Below are 18,502 nucleotides of genomic sequence, written 5' to 3'. Positions count from 1 at the left end.
CGAGCCCAACCCCTGAAAAACAACCCCACACCATAATCCCCCCTCCACCAAACTTCACACTTAACAGTTTGGGGATGGCCCCTTCCTGTTCCAACATGACTGTGCTCCAGTGCACAAAGCAGGACCATAAAGGCATGGATGAAGAGTTTGGTGTGGAGGAACTTGACTGGCCTGCACAGAGTCCTGAGCTCAACCTGATAGCACACCTTTGGGATGAATTAGAAACTGTTATCCAGGTCCAACATCAGTGCCTGACCTCACACATGCGCTTCTAAAAGAATGGCCAAAATTCCCATAAACACACTCCTACACCTTGTGGAAAGCCTTCCCAGAAGAGTTGAAGCTGTTATAGTAGCAAAGGGTGGGCCAACTCCATATTAAACCCTATGGATTAATAATGGGGTCATTAAAGTTCATGTGCTTGTAAAGGCAGACGTCCCAAAACTTTTGGCAATATAGTGTGTGTATATGTACACACATATGATATACAAACTTTCATGTTAGATGGGATTAATCGTGATTAAGTGATTTGACCACTAAAAAGAATACAACACCAACAACAACAACAACTGGTAACAAAATGGTGTCCGAGATATTTCATAAGTATAAAAAGTATTAAAAAACAACAACTGAATATTTGCAGGAAAACTGCATCATAACATTCAAAGTGGTGCAGGGATGATGTCAAAACCAGAAAGTCTAATTCGACACTGGTTCCTCGTTTATTGGTGAAATAAGCTCTGTGGTAAACACAATTTGACAATAAAATGGATTTTCTTTTCTACAATGTAAACTACACACAGATACGTTTTTATCATTGTAGAATAAAATATCTAAGTATCATCAACTTGTTTACCACAAACCTTATTTCACTAACAAATTGAAAAAGCCTATTATTCATAAAAAAAGCATAGGAATATTTTGAGGGAACCAGTGGAGAATTAGTCTTTTGGGTTTTGATGTCATCCCTCCACCACCTCTGACCTCTAAACAAGATCATCTTTTTTTTTTTTTTACACCTGCAACAGTTTGGTTCTCAGTGACTGAATTTGAGCAGAACACTTCTCACTGTCGAGACCCAAAAATACCTTTTGCACTGCTTCAAAAAGGTACTTCCACTGTTTGGGTTAATCAATAGAGTGTAAAGCAGTCCGAAAAGCACTCCAAAGGCAGTTGGTACATCTGAAACATTTAGTATAACTTCTTCCTCCACCACTACAGCGACATCCACCACTGAATCCAGGCCTCCAGCATCAATTTGCATCCCTCTGGTCTGCCTCTCCACATCATCGCCTCTCTGGTTTGAACCACATAAGATGGATGAATAAATGGGAGGGGGAAAGATAATTGTTATAAGACATATTAAAACCAACTGTTCATCAAAACTACTTGAACTTAATTTTCAACAGCTAAATGTACAATTTATAATTTAAATATACTTTGGCTATACAATACAAAGCGTTTCAAAAAATTTAAGAACTCTAATCCAAGATTATGTGATCACTAATATAAATCACTTACCAGTGCACGAATCTGAGTACACAAAATAATAGTATCAGCTAATTCACGACCTAGAAAGCTTATCGAGACACCCACTGATAACGGCCTTATGAAATGCCGTCCTCACGAGGTCAAAACGCTGTTTCAAAATGAGCGCCATTTTATCGTAGCTGGACCGTTAGATATTCAGGTTTATGTCGGTCTCTCCACGGAACAATTGCAAAAGTTCACAATCTTAACCTAATTCATCACGCTTAAGTTACCCTAAAATAGTGTATTAATGTGTTTAACATTACACGTTTCATAGATTTCAGTAACTCGCATCCATAAAAGTAGGCCTAACGTAACATTGGCCTATAATGATGAGAGAAAGACCGCGTTCTCTTCATATCAACTCTTCACGTTACGGAAACACACAAAAAAAATATCATAAAACATCCCGAAATTAAAGCTATTACACATTATAGTAGTACATTTTACTTGTTTTATGAATTAAACGAGATACCACGTTCCCTTAGTTAAACGTAACGTTACGTTAATGGCGGCCTTCCCCTCGGACATAGGCTTAACGTTTTACGGTTTTAAATGTAACTTACGCTTATAAATATCTACGCAAAAACAACTGATATATGTTTACGTTGTACGAATATGTTGTACATAATACGTTTTTGTCGATAAACTTGAACATATTCTACAATTTAACATATTCCGTGCCGAGTGAACTTGACATAACGTTACACTTAACTTTCTCTCGGACATAACTTATAAAAACATTTCTAAATCCGTCTCTGGACGTAACAACACAAAACCATCACATATGTTGTACATTTTTGTCGTTATTATGTTTAAAATCGATCATTTATTCAGAGCCACTTACCTTGAGTGTTAAGTATGACCGTCTTTGACAAAAAGTCTCCGGCACTGCAGTACCGCAGCCGAGCCACTGCCTTGTAAAACCCGCGAAGTCAAATGCTGTATCTTTCCGCAAAATCAAGTGAGCCATAATCCAGATCCTTCCATTCTAAATGTAGCGATGCGCTTTTATATTGTATTTATTACCAAAAATAGACGGCTTAAATTCAAGATTTTAAAAATAAAGGTTTTATATATTAAAGTGTTGTATAGGATCCATCCACTCTCATAGTGCAGAAACGAAACCTCGACAATTTGATAAATATTGTTTTGATATTAGCCTATATCAAATGTTTATTAAATGTTTATAAATGTTCATTTTAACAACAAAACAACAAATATGTTCTGTTTTACGCATTAAAATATTGTATCATAGCTGGCCTTAATACTTTTAGCAAATATTGGCTAGATTTGTGTTTATTAGTCCAGTCAACATTAGCCATCCTAAAGTTGACTGGATTTGAAAATATCCCTTCATTTAATTTTTTTTCAAATATATTTTTGCAGACTTAATATAATATGTCTTCTTAACTAATCCCACGCATGAATATTGGTTCAACTTAAATATTTTTGCTCTTCCAACATTTTATTAATTGGCGTTTTTACAGTGTGGGTTTCTGTTATGTTGTAGATTTGGGTCACTATTGTGGAGAAGAAGTTATTGGGAAGACTGAACTTATTGGGTTTTACAGCTTATATGTCTTTAGAAATGAGGACATGTTAGTGATATTATATGCCTGATGACATGGTTAGTAGGGTAGAGAGAGAAAGAAGTGAGAGGAAGAGGGGAGGGGTGTGGGTAGACAAATTGTGAATGGACCTTTTCTTCTGAGAAAACTAAGGACGACGTTTGAACAGCCTCTGAAATAACTATTGCGCATTACAAAAACAATGGCAAAACAATATTTTGAATTAAATGTATAGATTTATTATTTTATTTAAATATTTCTTTGAGTAATTATTTATTTAGATGCTAGTGATTTTGGTTTGCTATTGGTGGGAATGCTAACTAAATAAATATATTATTTAAATATAAATATATAAATCACAACAAAACCTCACTATTCTCAGAACCCCCAAAGTATTTATGTCATGTATATGGAAAAAGAATGAATTTAATTTGAAAAATGAAATGCTCTTTACCCCTGAACATGCTGAGCTCTGAATATGGCTCTTAGTTTTCCATCCTGTTGAGTGTGAGATTCCCATATGGAGTTCCAGAACTCCAGACAAGGAGCTTTTTTCCAGTTTATCTGCATGAGAATGTTCTTTCCCAGCATGCCTGGCGAGGCTGTCACCCTCTGCTCATTCAGCCTAGCCAACCCAGGGATCTTGGCATTCCTTGTTGGGCCCACATCCTGCTTTTAAAACAACGATGAGCCATGGTAACATCCCAGAATCCATCAACAGGAATCGCATGCCCCAAAACCCCCAGGCCTTATAGAGAGCTCTTGAAAACCCAGGCTCCCCTCATTTAGGATTGCACAATGTTGTTGTCCCTTCTGTTCCAGTAATGTGTACCTGTTGGGAAGCTACTTTTGTAATACAACATAATGTTAAATGAGGCATCGTCACCCTATTGGTGCATGATTCATGGGCTTCAGATGTGTCAGAGTTGTTTTTTTATTAATTCCTGCGAGCTACTGCTGGCTTCTTTAGGACTGGATTTATTAGAATGACTCATTTGTAACTGTCAGCTTTATGGAGACAAGATGAAACTGGTAAAGACAGCATTCTGTCATCTGTTGTCTGGCTAATAAGGTTACAAATGGTAAATATTCATCAGAATTGAAAAATAAAACAGTACATTTAAAAAATAAACACATTAAATTAAATTGTAATGGGTTTGCCAATGTGTTGGGTTGCTACATAACTAAAGACACGATCAATGAATGGAAGGCTGTAAAATTGGATGTTTTCTTGTAGGCCTATATTATTTTATGTTCTTACATAATCTTTTATCATGATAATAACAAACTTCATTTGAATGCTCTATAGGCAACATCGCGGGCAATATAATGTGCTATAATATATTAATATAATAATTTCTTAATTTCTTATTTTGTCATTCTTAATAAAAAATAAATATTGGTTACACTTTATTTTAAGGTGATGTATTTACATTGTACTTACTCAAATAAGTTATGAGTAATATTAATTATTAACTATACATGTACTTACAGTTAGGGTCAGGGTTTGGTTTAGGGATAGTTGCCTGTAATTATGCACAATTTACTGTTATTACAATAGTAAGTACATGTAGTAACGTGTAACTATGTCACCTTAATATAAAGTGTTACCTAAATATTAATATAGGACTATGCATTTCTGATCATTCCAGGTTGCTATGGTCGCACAGGTTGTTTACGAATTTAACTTGTGGCCACGAGAAATAGATTTAGTTCCCTCAGCATATGAAGTCGTGGCCACAAGAAAATATGTCGTTCTCTTAACATAGGATCTCAAGGCCACGACTTTAAATCGCGTTATCTTGTCGCCACAACATATTATCACGTTTCCACCGTCACCGTAACAAGCCACACAAATGATATTAGGGATATTAATATGTTACACAAAGTGAGTTACATGTTGAAGTTTAATACTTTGGGGTTTGTTCGAATCATTAACCCCAAGCATGCCACACCAATTAACTCAGTAGTCAACTGACCTCTCTATTCATCCTGTTAACAAGAACTCTGCAGCATATCTGCTTTTTCATTTCTTCTATTTCCACTGATTTATAGAACATTAGCATCAAACAACACACTAAGGAAAAATTAAAAACCCTGAAGCATTCTAAAAATGTTCATATTGATTGAAACTAGTATATTCCATCATTCACAAAGGTCAATCTAACAAGAATGAGTGAGCAAGCAGTCAACAAGCTAAAGGGCCCATTTTTTTATTGTTAAATGTTGTTGAACCTAGTGCACTCATGCTGCATAAATTCCTTTCCAGCAGGGGCCATTCAAGATTACTGACATTGTGATCAAAGACTGTGAGTTTGTTAAATAATCCTGAGAGGGCCTCTATGGTTGATAGTACCCACTGTGACCGTGTTTGAGGGTTCTTACCTGCATCAGCATGCTTGAATGGCCCCTATTGTTTTATAATATAAGGGCCAAGTTATCATCATAGTCTTGTGTAACTATCAGTTACATTACTGTGGATGTCTAATCCATGTTATCTGAGAAGAACCAAATTACAGCCAAACAGCAAGAGGGTGGAAGATGGTTCAAATGAAGAGAAGGAAATGAAACAACAAGAGGAGTGAGAATGAATCACATCTCTGTAACCTAAACCTCTCTGGGGTGGTTAACCTCCATATTAAAGATCCTATATTAGCTCCAGAGAGGCGTGTTGCCATGGAGTGGGAAGATGCTGTTCTGCCTCCAAAGCTCATAGTAAAGCAATAAATGTTGAAAAAGAAAGGAAGCCAAAAGCTGAAAACCAAACAAAACCAAACAGGTCTTAAATACTCAAAACAAAATGAGACTTTAATTGTTTAATGATGCTCCCCTCTGAAGTGAGTCCTCAAGATAAAGCATCATCTTCAACTTCACGATAATGTATTTTCATAACTTAAACTCACATACTGTAAGTCAAGCACCAATTAACCAGGTAACCATGCTGATATTCAGACCAACAGCATGGCGGGAGAGTGATATAATTTTATTCAACAGTTCAACAAACAAGAAGTTAATTTTGAACTACTTGATTTGATTTTAGATACAATATTCCCAATTATGTTGTCTATTTTTTTGCTCTGCTAGCAAAAATACTTTCGAATACATAATTACTTAATGCTTATCAATCCACAGACGAATTATTCTAGTCTCCAAGCAACATAAGCCCCTTTCACACAGCGCTTTGAACCCGGCAAATTGCCGGCAAATTGCCAGAGTGCCTTCTGTGTGAACGCAAACACGACCCGGGATTGATGCCGGGATCGATGCCGGGTTGGGGACCTAGTAACATTGCCGTGTTCAGACCCGGAACGCGCGCTGTGTGAACAAAAGCCAGAACCAATGCCGTATAAGGGGTGTGTCGTAGTGAGGATTCACGAGCCTTTGCAATGACGTAGTTATCGTGCGGCTCAGTAACTCTAGAAGAAAGTTTGTGTTCGTCATCGATACAAGAAAGAACGAAAAAATGTCTGCAAACTGGACTGAAGTAGAGACCCGTCACATCCAACGTCACACATCTTTCCGGAACACACACGGGTTGTGTGTAAACGCGCTCTCTGATTCCGGCAAATCACTGGCAGTGTGAATGAAGCAAAATCAAACGAACCCGGGTCAAATCCCGGGTCACTTTATCCGTGTATTTTCCGGAATCTCTGTGTGAAAGGGGCTATACAGTTGTGTTTCATGAAAAGTGTTTTTGAACGAATTATTTGAGTGAATGATTATATAAAGACTGTTGTGGTGCTCGAAATAGAATACTAGCATAGTATTTGTGCCATGGGCTTGTGGTCTTTGCACTTGGGCACTTATGTACTTATTTCGTGGCATTTAGCTCAAATGTTCAAGAGGGTAAGAAGACCACAAGTGTGTGTAGAACTTTGGATTGCCTGATGAGACACACTTACAACATTCCAGCTAACAAAAATATGTTCTAAGAACGTTTTGCTAACATTCCCATTTAGTTATGAAAATGTTACTTTTGAATGTTTGAATGTTTAAAACGTCCAGTTTTTAAATGTTTTTTTTTTTCTTGGTTATGTGAATGTTAAGGAATGGACTGGTATAAGCAAAACAATGTAAACTGCAGAAAGTGTCACTAAAAATCCCCACAGGCCATTTTTGTGTGTGTCCCTTTAAATGCAAATGAGCTGCTGCTCCCGGCACAGAGGGCGGAGCTTTAAGAGCTTGTGTATTAGCAGCTCCGATTACCTCACACAGACACTCACTAAAATGTCAGAAAATGGTTTCCATTTGGGGTGGAGTTTATGTACATTTTAGGGTAAGTACCAGCAGTTTGTTGTAGTCCTTAAAAAGCAATTTCTGTAAAAGAAAATATCTCCTTTTGCTTTGAACTTTGAGCGTCGTAAATTTGCAGATGTTGTTTATGCTCAAACAGCAATATTACACACTAACTAAAGTTAAAAAAGTGATATCATAATAAACCACCTCTTTAAATATATTGTTTTGTGTTCCCTTTGCTCAAAAAGCGAAAAAATAAAATAAAATCCACAACAGTATTTTCACAACTTTCAAAAAGAGTAAAACATTGAGAGAGATTGATAACGACAGTTAGAAGAAAGATGTCAACTTTACCGTCACTCCCAAAGCCACTGTATTAGAAACACCCTCACAGCAGCGTTATATATATATATATATATTTTTTTTTTTTGATGCAAAGGTAATCACAGTCTCAGAAAAAGGGCCATGAAATAGAGTGATACAAACAGTGAAAGGTTGTAGTGGTGTTGGACTGTATATCATCACTCTTGGAACGTTGCTCAGTCAATCAAATTTGAGGACCGGAACTAACTGTTGTAATACTATTTAGTACATCCGTTTCCACTGCACTCAAAATTGCTTACCAACATTGCTTCCATTGCTTCCTCTTTACAGTAAAAGGAAAAAAGTCAACTTTCTTCATTTCCTCGATGAACACTAAGATTTTGTAGGGCAACAAGTGCAATCTTCACATTGCAAAATGTTTTCTCTGAAAGTGAAAGGCTTTAATGTATCACCATCACAGTTAGATATAGATGAGTGCAGTCCCAAACAGTAAAAATTCTCAGAACTTAATTGGCTTACGTTCTGGCAAGGTTCTCTTAAAGTTATGAACAAACATTGTTTGATCATTGTTATCTGGTCTTTAAAAATGTTCTTAAAATGTTAGCACAAAAATATTATATGTACATAGTTCATGCACTATATAACAAAAATAAAATAGTTAAGCTATCTTAAGAAAATAAGGCAACCAATCCACTCCAGTTAGTCAACTTAAAGGATTAGTTAATTAAAAATTAAAATTTCCTGATAATTTACTCACCCCAATGCCATCCATGATGTTTATGTCTTTCTTTCTTCAGTGGAAAAGAAATTAAGTTTTTTGAGGAAAACATTTCAGGATTTTTCACCACACAATGGACATCAACGGTAACCAAATTGTTGAAGTTCAAATCAATGCAGTTTCAAAGGGCTTTGAAGTGCTTCAAACGGCTCTGCACGTTCCCAGCTGAGGAATAGAATCTTATCTAGCGAAACAATCTGTCATTTTCTAAAAAATATATACTTTTTAACCACAATTGTTCGTCTTGTGCTGGTCTGCGTCTTGACCTTTCCAACGTGATTACGTAATGCCTGGCGCGTGCCAGCCATTACGTAATCACGTTGGAAAGGTCACGCTGGACGTAGGCGGAAGTAACGCCCCATTGTTTACAAGTGTGGAGAAATTTTATTATATGTCTGTGTCAGTTTATTGTTTAAAATGGTCCTTTCGTGTGCGTATCCTGGATGTTTAAAACAATGGGGCGGTACTTCCTCCAACGTCCAGCGTGACCTTTCCAACGTGATTACGTAATCCCTGGCACGTTGCAGACCAGCACAAGACGAACAATTGTGGCTAAAAAGTATATCTTTTTTTTTTTTTTAAATGACCGATCGTTTCGCTAGATAAGACCCTATTCCTCAGCTGGGATCGTGCACAGCCCTTTGAAGCACTTCAAAGCCCTTTGAAACTGCATTGATTTGGACTTCAACAATTTGGTTACTGTTGAAGTCCATTGTGTGGAGAAAAATCCTGAAATGTTTTCCTCAAAAAACGTAATTTCTTTTCCACTGAAGAAAGAAAGACATTAACATCTTGGATGGCATTGGGGTGAGTAAATTATCAGGAAATTTTCATTTTGAGGTGAACTAATCCTTTAAGCCTAGGACACACCAAGCCAACGTTAAAGAACTAGCGGCAAAAAAAGCTAACTGTGTTGTCACCTATCGACAGTTGCGTTTCGGCTAAAAAGCTGACCTTGAATACATCAAAAGAACAAAAGGCAGCTGTAAAGTAGCATGTGTTCTACGCCTGCATGTAAGTAAACAGCAGGTATGCCTATCAATAGTCTATTTTCGTCATTCTAAAGGGAAACCAAAACCGCAGATATGCAAACCGTAAACAAAGCAGCGCTTGCTTACCATTTTGAATATCAATCACGCTGTCACTTTCTTCATTCCAGTCGGTTCATGTTATTATGAAAATATTTTTGTGCATTTGAATGCTCAGGTAAGATGTCGTAAAATGATAACAACCCAGACATCCCAACCTGCAAGAAGTCATTTCAGGGAGGTATATCTTGGTGACTGGATTGTTGAGGGGGTGTGGGGGGGGGGTCTTTGTTCGGTCAACCGGATTGTTGACGGGGGGGGGGGGGGGGGGGGGGGGGGGTATGGTGTGTCGGGTTGACTAACGTTAGCTTTCCTGAGGCACACTCGCAAGGTCTCTCTCCCTCTCTGCCTTGCACGCGCCGCGCGCTTTGTAGGCTATGTTATGCGCGCAGTCAGAGCCGTTAAATATGAGTTTTTCAAAGCTCTGCGCGCAGTATGTTCTATCTCGCTCTAGATTCCGGGAGATTTTAACTAATTTGCGGGCATCAGGGAGACGCTAGCAATATGCGGGAGACTCCCGGAACTTCCGGGAGACTTGGGATGTCTGACAACCTTCTGTCTGTACCGTCTTGACTTGCTTTCATCATTTTTGCTTTTATTCTCGTGCACTGACTTGTTTGTTACGCTGAACAGCCAATCAGAGTTCTCTCTCACCGACAGTCCAACGCCAATTCAACATGCTAAATCAGCCCAAAAAACCCAGACGGCGTCCGACTAGAGCCAACAGTACGGAAAACACAGAAAAAACTAAGCTGAATAATGCTAAAAAACGGCCAGAAGTTGCTCGATGGCCGACCGTCGGCTTGGTGTGTCCCGGCCTTAAAATACTTTTGTTCATCTAATGAGTTACAGGTAGTCTTTGAACTTAAAAATTCTTATCAAGGCAACTTAAAAAAACAAGTTGAGCCAACTTGGAAAAAAGGCAACTTATCACACTACACTCAACTTTTTAAGTTAACTCAACTAATTTGCTAAGGTTTAAGTAAACTTAAAAGCTTTTGTTCATGAAATGAGTAGCAGGTAGTCTTTTGAACTTAAAACTTCTTGTCAAGGCATATAAAGAAGTTTAGCAATGCAAGCAGCTACAATCCTTGTTTTTTCATCTCCATGTTTTATTTTCAAAGTTAGCTACATCATATGCCTCTTGTCTGAAACTGTTTACACAATTTACCCATTTCATCCAGGCAAATAAGTTGCAAAAGTTGCAATGAGAAGCACATATAACTCAACACCTCGACACAAATCTCAAACATGGTGATGATCAACAATTGTAATTAAGTCAAAATATGACCTCTGAACCATATGACAGCTAAATAACAGTAACAACAACGGTAGCAGTATTATTTTTTTTACAGTGTGGAATGTCTTTCTAAAACGTTTTAGTTGGATTTTAAACGTTTTATTTTTTAAACGTCAAGGCTAATTCACACTGCACTGACAAACACCGACCAATGCGGACAATCACCAGATTACAGTACATCACTTCTAAGCCATTCCTCGACCCGAAAAGTGCAGATTCAGCATGTTTAGTCAGTGAAAATAAGCTCCTACAGACGCCAATAAACACAGACAGGCGTAAACACACTGATCCGACAAAACCCGTCAAAGTGTCTGTTGCCTTCTGCCAGCGCAGTGTGAAATGGCCTTTACTACTTGTTTCAGAATCTTCAGAGAACATTCAAAAGTAACATTCCCATAATGTTTGCAAAATGGAATGTCCCTTAATGTTCACATATCCAAGAAATCCTTTTTTTTTTTTTTTTACTTCAGAGAACATTCAGAAATAACGTTTTCATAACCTAATGGCAAACATTGTTTGCTGGTGTGCTGTGTGGAGACTGATATGTTCAAACCTGACACTTTGAATATTGGTATCACAACAATGACACTTAGCAACACCACAGACTCCTTTGCAGCATGTTTAATTTAATTTAGTGTGTGTGTTGTTAAAAAGGGAATTGGTTGTGTCTCCTAAGGACAATTTTGAATTATATTATCATCAGACACCATGAATCTCCCATCTGGTCAGAAACAGATACAATCTCCCATCAAAACATGTGTGTACTGGACCCTAATCGTACAAAGCATTATCAAAAAATAAAATGTAATTCTTGTCCAGCAGCTATGGATTTACTACAAGAATAATCTATTGAAACATTGTCCACTATCATGCAACCATGCCAAGAGCTCCAGTGGGTGGACACACTGCAGTCACTGGAGGGTTTCTGTGGGTGGAAATGCTCTTCAGGCGCTGATCAGAGTGCTAATCTGTCAGATTGTACACTGACATGTTAAATAGGGCTCTAAGAATAACATTCTCTGTTTCAGACTCTTCAGAAGGGAACCGGGTTATCGAAGGAGAAAGAGGAGTATTTTTGGCATCTAAGTTTCTTCAGTGATTTGTCAGTCCCTGTGATGAAACAGATGTCACTGCTGAAAGATTCAGAGCAATCAGTTAGTTGTAATCAAAATTTTCAACCCCCATTGCAAATTAGGTTTATTGGCAAAATTTGCAGACTTTCAGCTGTTTGCAATGGACAAATCAAAGTAACTAAAATAGCTCAACCCATAAATGTTTCAGGTGGTTTCCCCAAATTCAACTGAAAATGCAACTTTTGATAACTTCTGTAGTCTAAGTAACTAAAATAGCTCAACTCACAAATGTTTCAGGTGGTTTCCCCAAATTCAACTAAAAAATGCAACTTTTGATAACTTCTGTAGTCTCAAAATTATTCAACCCCTTCATGCCAAGCATCTTTAGTACTTAGTAGAACACCCTTTTTGCTGTTATTACCTGCAAACGAGATGTATGACCAGACACCAGCTTCTGGCAGCGGTTCTGGAATATTTGCCCATTCCTCATGAGCAATGGCCTCCAGCTCAGTAATATTCTTGGGTTTGCGCGCTGCAACGGCTGCCTTCAAATCCCACCAGAGATGTTCTATGTGGTTCAAGTCAGGTGACTGTGATGGTCATTGTAGAATCTTCCAGGACTTCTTCTGCTACCAAGGCTTGGTGGAATTTGAGGTATGCTTGGGATCATTGTCCTGTTGGAAGATCCAATGAAGATCCAAGCATCAGCTTCCTCACTGACAGCATGACGTTTTCTCCTAGAATTTACCGATACTCTTCTTACATCTTGCCTTCCACACGCTGCAGGTTTCCAGTGCCAGAGGATGCAAAGCAGCCCCAGAGCATCACCGAGCCACGACCATGCTTAACTGTAGGCAGAGTGTTCTTTTCAGCATATGCTTCTGTGGCGAGCAGGACGAGGTCGAGGGCCGTGGTCCTACTCGCCACAGCTTCATTCTTCTTCCTACAGACATACCGCTGATCCATTGGGCAGAAAAGTTCCAGTTTTGTTTCATCGCTTTACAGAACAGAATCACAAAACCTCTGACTTATTCATATGATTTTGAGCAAATTGGAGCCGACTTTTCTTGTGCTTTTGGGTCAGTGGTCTTACTGTGTGAGCTGAAACCTCATAGCCTGGCTCCACCCTACATACTTCCGCTCAATTTTCATTTTACTACATCTGGGTTTGCTGTATATTCTTGGGTTTTCTCCGATCAATTTTTTACCGGTCCAATCAGCGAACAGAGGGAGTGGCTGAGAACGATGACGTTGAGGTGTGCTAGTTTGAGTTGAAGACATACGTCACAACCAAACGTTAAGCGATTGGTTATGGCAGATCCAGAGTGACTCTGGGCAGATCCAAAAGTTTTAAACTTTAACAGAGTACCCGCCTTCAAGGAAGTTAACGCTTGTCAATGGAGAGTGGCCAGACTCTCTGTACAAATGAAATGTGTACGAGAGTCTAGTAGGACCAGGCTAGAAACCTCAGTGCCTGTTGCCACCAAGTCTTGCTGCAGGTCTTTTTCGGTCACTCGAGGGTTTTTCTGAAGCTGCATTCTCATAAATCTGGTTGCAGCCGTTGATAGCTTTCTTTTTCTGCCCCGTCCAGGTAGTGTTACCACTGTTCCTTTAACTTTGAACTTTAATTTCCAACAGTGTCTCTAGGAACATTAAGTGCCTTCACTATCTTTTTGTTTCCTGTTCTTTGTTTGTGAAGGGCGATTATATCTTCTCTTAACATTTTGGACCATTCTTTTGACTTAGCCATATTTCTAACATGCAGTCAAACGTGACACTCAACAAACCTAGCCAGATCATCATGTGTTCTAGCTAAAGCACACCTGGTACAACTAATGAAGCCCTTGATTGGTTGCATCAGGTGTGCTTGAGACAACACCCGTTTTGCAGATTTGTGCTGTTGTGAGGGATTTTATTCAGGTGGTTGAATAATTTTGAAACTGCAGAAGTCATTAAAAGTTGCATTTTCGGCTGAATTTTGGTAAACCACCTGAAACATTTGTTGTATTAAGCTATTTCAATTACTTTTGTTTGATTTGTTCATTGGAAACAGCTGAAAGTCTGTAAATTTTGCCAATAAACCTGATTTGCAATGGTGGTTGAATAACTGTAAATATATAATTAATAATTAAACTGTATATATATATATATATATATATATATATATATATATATATATATATATATATATATATATATATTATTAATTTAATACTTTAATTCAGCATGGTTGCATTCAATTTATCAAAAGTGACAGTAAAGACATCTGTAATATTAAATATGAATATAAAATCTCTACTAATCAAAGAATCAGTATTTTTCAACACTGATGGTAAGAAATGTTTCTTGAGCAAATCAGCATATTATAATGATTTCTGAAGAATCATGTGACACTGAAGACTGGAGTAATGCTGCTGAAAATTCAGCTTTGCCATCATAGGAATTAAATATATTTTAAAATAGCCTATATTAAAATAGAAAACAGCCATTTTGAAATTTAAATTATTTAAGTTAAAAAATTTAAAAAAAATTAATTATTTAAATTTGTTTAAAAAAAACATGTATGTGGACCGAGCAAAGATTGCAGATTTCAAAATGTTTTTGACTAAACGAAGGACAGGCCAAAATTATTTTCACTTATATTGAAACTAGAGAAAGTCATCACCAAGCATGTCTATCTTACTTATCTTAAAGACTGATCAAGGCTTTGAAAAGTCTCAGGGGTCAACCAGGCTGAAAATCACTGTTGAGCAAATCCGATAAATCACCATAATCAGGCATCTCTTTGAGAATGTGCTTGGGGTGTCTTGTCAGATGGCTTTACACCTCACAAAGGCATGTCTTTCCCTCAAGCGTGGATCAATACTCCACCTTTATCCAAAACTTCAGCACCTCGACACAAGGTGCTGAAGTTGGTGTTTCTCCACCATATTTTTTTGTTCTCTTCAAGACAGTCTCTGCAGGTAAAGTCAGACAGCTCTTGTCCCAGAGACACCACAGGCTGTGATACAGCCTAGAGTATGGGGTCCTTCACCACCCCTCAGACACCTTCAAACCCCTCATGTGGAGAGGATCGAGTCCTCACTCCCCACACTGTGCTGCCTTTTGTCTCGCTGGCACAAACACCTCTACAACATGTCTATATATGAGTCTAGAAATAATGGTCCAGACTATCCAGATCCACTCTTCACAGAGATGAAAGGAGTCTTTGAAATGAAATAAGCCCCCCAAAAGCTCTGTGTAGCCTATGTGCGTTTCATCCTTCACACAGACACAAAAAAAACGGTGGGGCGTTCCAAACAATTAGTTTTAATACGGGTGAAGTGGGGTTCAATTCACACAGATTATCTTTTTATCTACAGTCCACGGTGAGCCTTCAGCTTCTTCTCAGACACAAAGGGAATACAGGCGCACTGCAGCGACAGTGGAATCAGCAATTATTTTAAGACTTGATGTAGTCTAGAGCTTTCAACCATCAGTTTTGGACAAGCACCTAATATCACCAAAACATTTAGGCCCATAACATATTCTACTGAAGTATGTGAATGCAAATGCGACAAACTCGGTTTTATGTGTCATTAGCTGCTTCCATCCACATTTTATGCAAATTTAAGGATATGGCAATAATATATATTTTTGCATAACTTGCATAACCTATGATGGAAACGCATTTAGCGAAGAAATCCCTCCATTGAATTTCTCTCAACAGATCATGTGATCAGAAAAAATGTCAGAGAGTGAGAAGTAGGCCTAGCCCTAGGATATGAATGGACGACAAAATTCTTAAACATAATTTTTGAAAAAGAAGTGACTTCAATTGTTGATGGAAAACATCAACAAAACATGCAGATTTTCCAAGAAGTGCGACTGAAGATTCTGTTCCCAAACACAGGCATCCACATCCAGAACGCAAGATAACATGATGGCGACGTTTATTGCATTTCGTCTGCGCACTCGGAAGATGCAAGTGATTTATGATGTAAGAAAAAAGAGCCCGGTTGCATCAAATATGTTTTACAGATATTTTGTGCCAATTAGCAAGTTATATTTTTTTCCCTCTTGAGGCATCTTGAAGGGATGCCTTGCAAAATGTGTTTTGCGATAGGCTACAGCTACTCCATAATCACAATTTTAAATATAAACATAGGCTAGTTATTATTTTTCACTAAAAAGAAAATAAGTCATTCAGAAACCTGCCTGATTCATGCCCACTGGGAAGTTTCATTCTTGTGTGCAGTTTCTCTCAAATTATGACCAATAAATATATCTTACTCAAGTAAAGGCTACTCAAATTTAGTTTGAAATGTCTCTGCCATTAAAACAAATAAATGTTGTTGAGCAAAATTTGAGTACTGTGTAGAATATGTTTAGGGCCTAAAATAACGCTTCAGAATTCAAATGTTCTGAATTGTGAATGCCCCGTCACTCCCATTTTCTGAGACAACATCTGTGAAATAGGTGGCCAACTCTTAGCATGACTAAGATAAATAGCATTGCACAGATCAGACTCTCCCCAAATGAGAAACAGGTGGAAATTAATACAAATCTGGGAGTGACTGAGGCGGAATTCATGGCACATGGTCAACATTCCCAGAGCAGCTGCAGCTGTAGCTGTTATGTTTAGGTTTGCAGAGGAATGATTGCATATTAGCTGCAAAGCTAAAACATGCTATGGTTAATTAGCTATGCAAAGGGATTCTGAGGCCACTGGTTCCCTCTGTTGTCACATGGCATTCGGATGATGAGCCTGAACTAAATCTTTTCTGTCACACGTGAAACAGGATTTCTCTCTGTTTCTCTCTCTCTCCTTTCCTTGGCTGTAATGCAAAACATAGTTAGCGCTGTACTCATTTTCACATGGGGGTGGTGAGATCCATACAAAAGTACAAGAGAATCAGCATCATGTCCTATTTAATAAACATCTGATTCATTTTACAGGATTATGCTTGTCTGAGGTAATCTACGGCAAACCAGAGAGGAAGGGGAGAGCGCCCCCTGCAGGTAAATCACAGTAACACAGGTCAGGACACACACTATGCTATAATTATCATAGCTTAAGCTTAAAAAACACATTAAGCTATATCTAAATTGGCCATATTCTGTACTTGGCTGTGTATATAAGCACTTTTACAGAGACTAAGGGCAGAGTAAACCGCATCACTTTACTGCTCTTTCCAAATCTTCTGTAGTCCACTCAGTGTAATGCACACATTTGCGGCCTAGTGCTCATCTATCTTTAGCTATCACATGTCTCTGGCTCTCTCTCTCAGACACAGAAATGATTGCTAAACACCACAACACACATACAGCAAATAACTCTCAGTCACACATTATATTAGGTGTCTTTAAATACTATAAAAAAAATAAGTACAATGTAGCCTAGTTATTGTGTTCATGTTGTATTGCAAAACACCTTTGTTGCTATAGAGGTTGGATACCTGTAAGGTTAGGGACAGGTTTGGTGGTATGGGCAGGTTTAAGGGTGGATTAAGAGTTATATAATTACTGAAATTAATTACAGATGTAATTACATGCAGGCAATTTTTTTTAAATATAAGTACAATGTAAAAAAAAAAAGTATGTACAAAATAAGTACATTGTATCGAATGATTCATTTAAATGTTTGTACATAGTAGTTAAAGACACCTAATATAAAGTGGGACCTAACTCTCAATTAACTAGGGCTAGAAAACAGAGAACCTCAGACTAAATTTAACAGTCCATGCTTGCAACCAAAAAATATCCATAATATAGAAATACAAAATATCCCCAAGGCATCGAAATTCATTCTCCAAACTCTGAAGGATAAATATTATATTATATTATATTATATTATATTATATTATATTATATTATATTATATTATATTGTATTATATTAATCCATTTTGAAGTTAAGAAGTTTAAGTTAAATATGCTTTTTGCCAAAGCTATGATCCCCTTCAAAAGATCTGTAAGCTTTTGATAGAGTGGCCATTGAACAGTTTTGTAACTCAACACTATGGATTAGAACTGAAACTAAGACACTTTTAAACTCCTTGTTATTTCCATGTTATTTCACATCTAAGTGAACCGCTGGCTGAACAAGTCAGCCATTATTCTGAAGAACAAATCACCAATCAGCAGTGCAGTGCTGGCCTTTAGCCAATCAGAGCCCAGCGCAAGCCAGAACGTGACCAACACTCGATCCCGGGCACCCATGGTGTTTATCTTCATGCAGAAAGTGAGTAGAAGAGGAGCCATTGTGGACACTTCACCTTCACACTCACTTCATGCTCTCCCTCCTTTTCTTCACACATAAATGTAAGCAGACAGGCCCCATACAAAATATAAATGTGATTTGAATATGTCATTATGATATGGGGATACCATCAGTACATTGTATAATAAAGCAATTCAGTTTCAGCAGTCATTTACACTTTTAAAAATAAAGGTTCCAAAAGGCTTGCCAGCGATGCCATAGATAGAAGAACCATTTTTGGTTCCCCAAAAAGCCTTTCAGTGACCAGTTCCTAAAAGGGTCATTTTTTTCTTGGTGTGAAGAACATTTTAAGAGTCTGAAGAACCTATTTCCATTATAAAGTCCAATGGAAATATTCCATG

The 18,502-nt window shown here is 37.8% G+C and overlaps 1 protein-coding gene across 1 annotated transcript in view; it reads right to left on the bottom strand.

Moving 5' to 3' along the window:
• The window catches only part of ripor2 (RHO family interacting cell polarization regulator 2), an 87,832-nt gene that overhangs the window by 69,000 nt on the left and 330 nt on the right, over nucleotides 1–18,502 (bottom strand). The gene's annotated exons all lie outside the window — the stretch shown is intronic.

This window comes from Rhinichthys klamathensis, unplaced genomic scaffold, assembly GCF_029890125.1.
Source record: "Rhinichthys klamathensis goyatoka isolate OS25496 unplaced genomic scaffold, OSU_Roscu_1.1 h1tg000067l_1, whole genome shotgun sequence".
Classification (NCBI taxonomy): Eukaryota; Metazoa; Chordata; class Actinopteri; order Cypriniformes; family Leuciscidae; genus Rhinichthys; species Rhinichthys klamathensis.
This window is presented reverse-complemented; position numbering and strand designations above follow the sequence as displayed.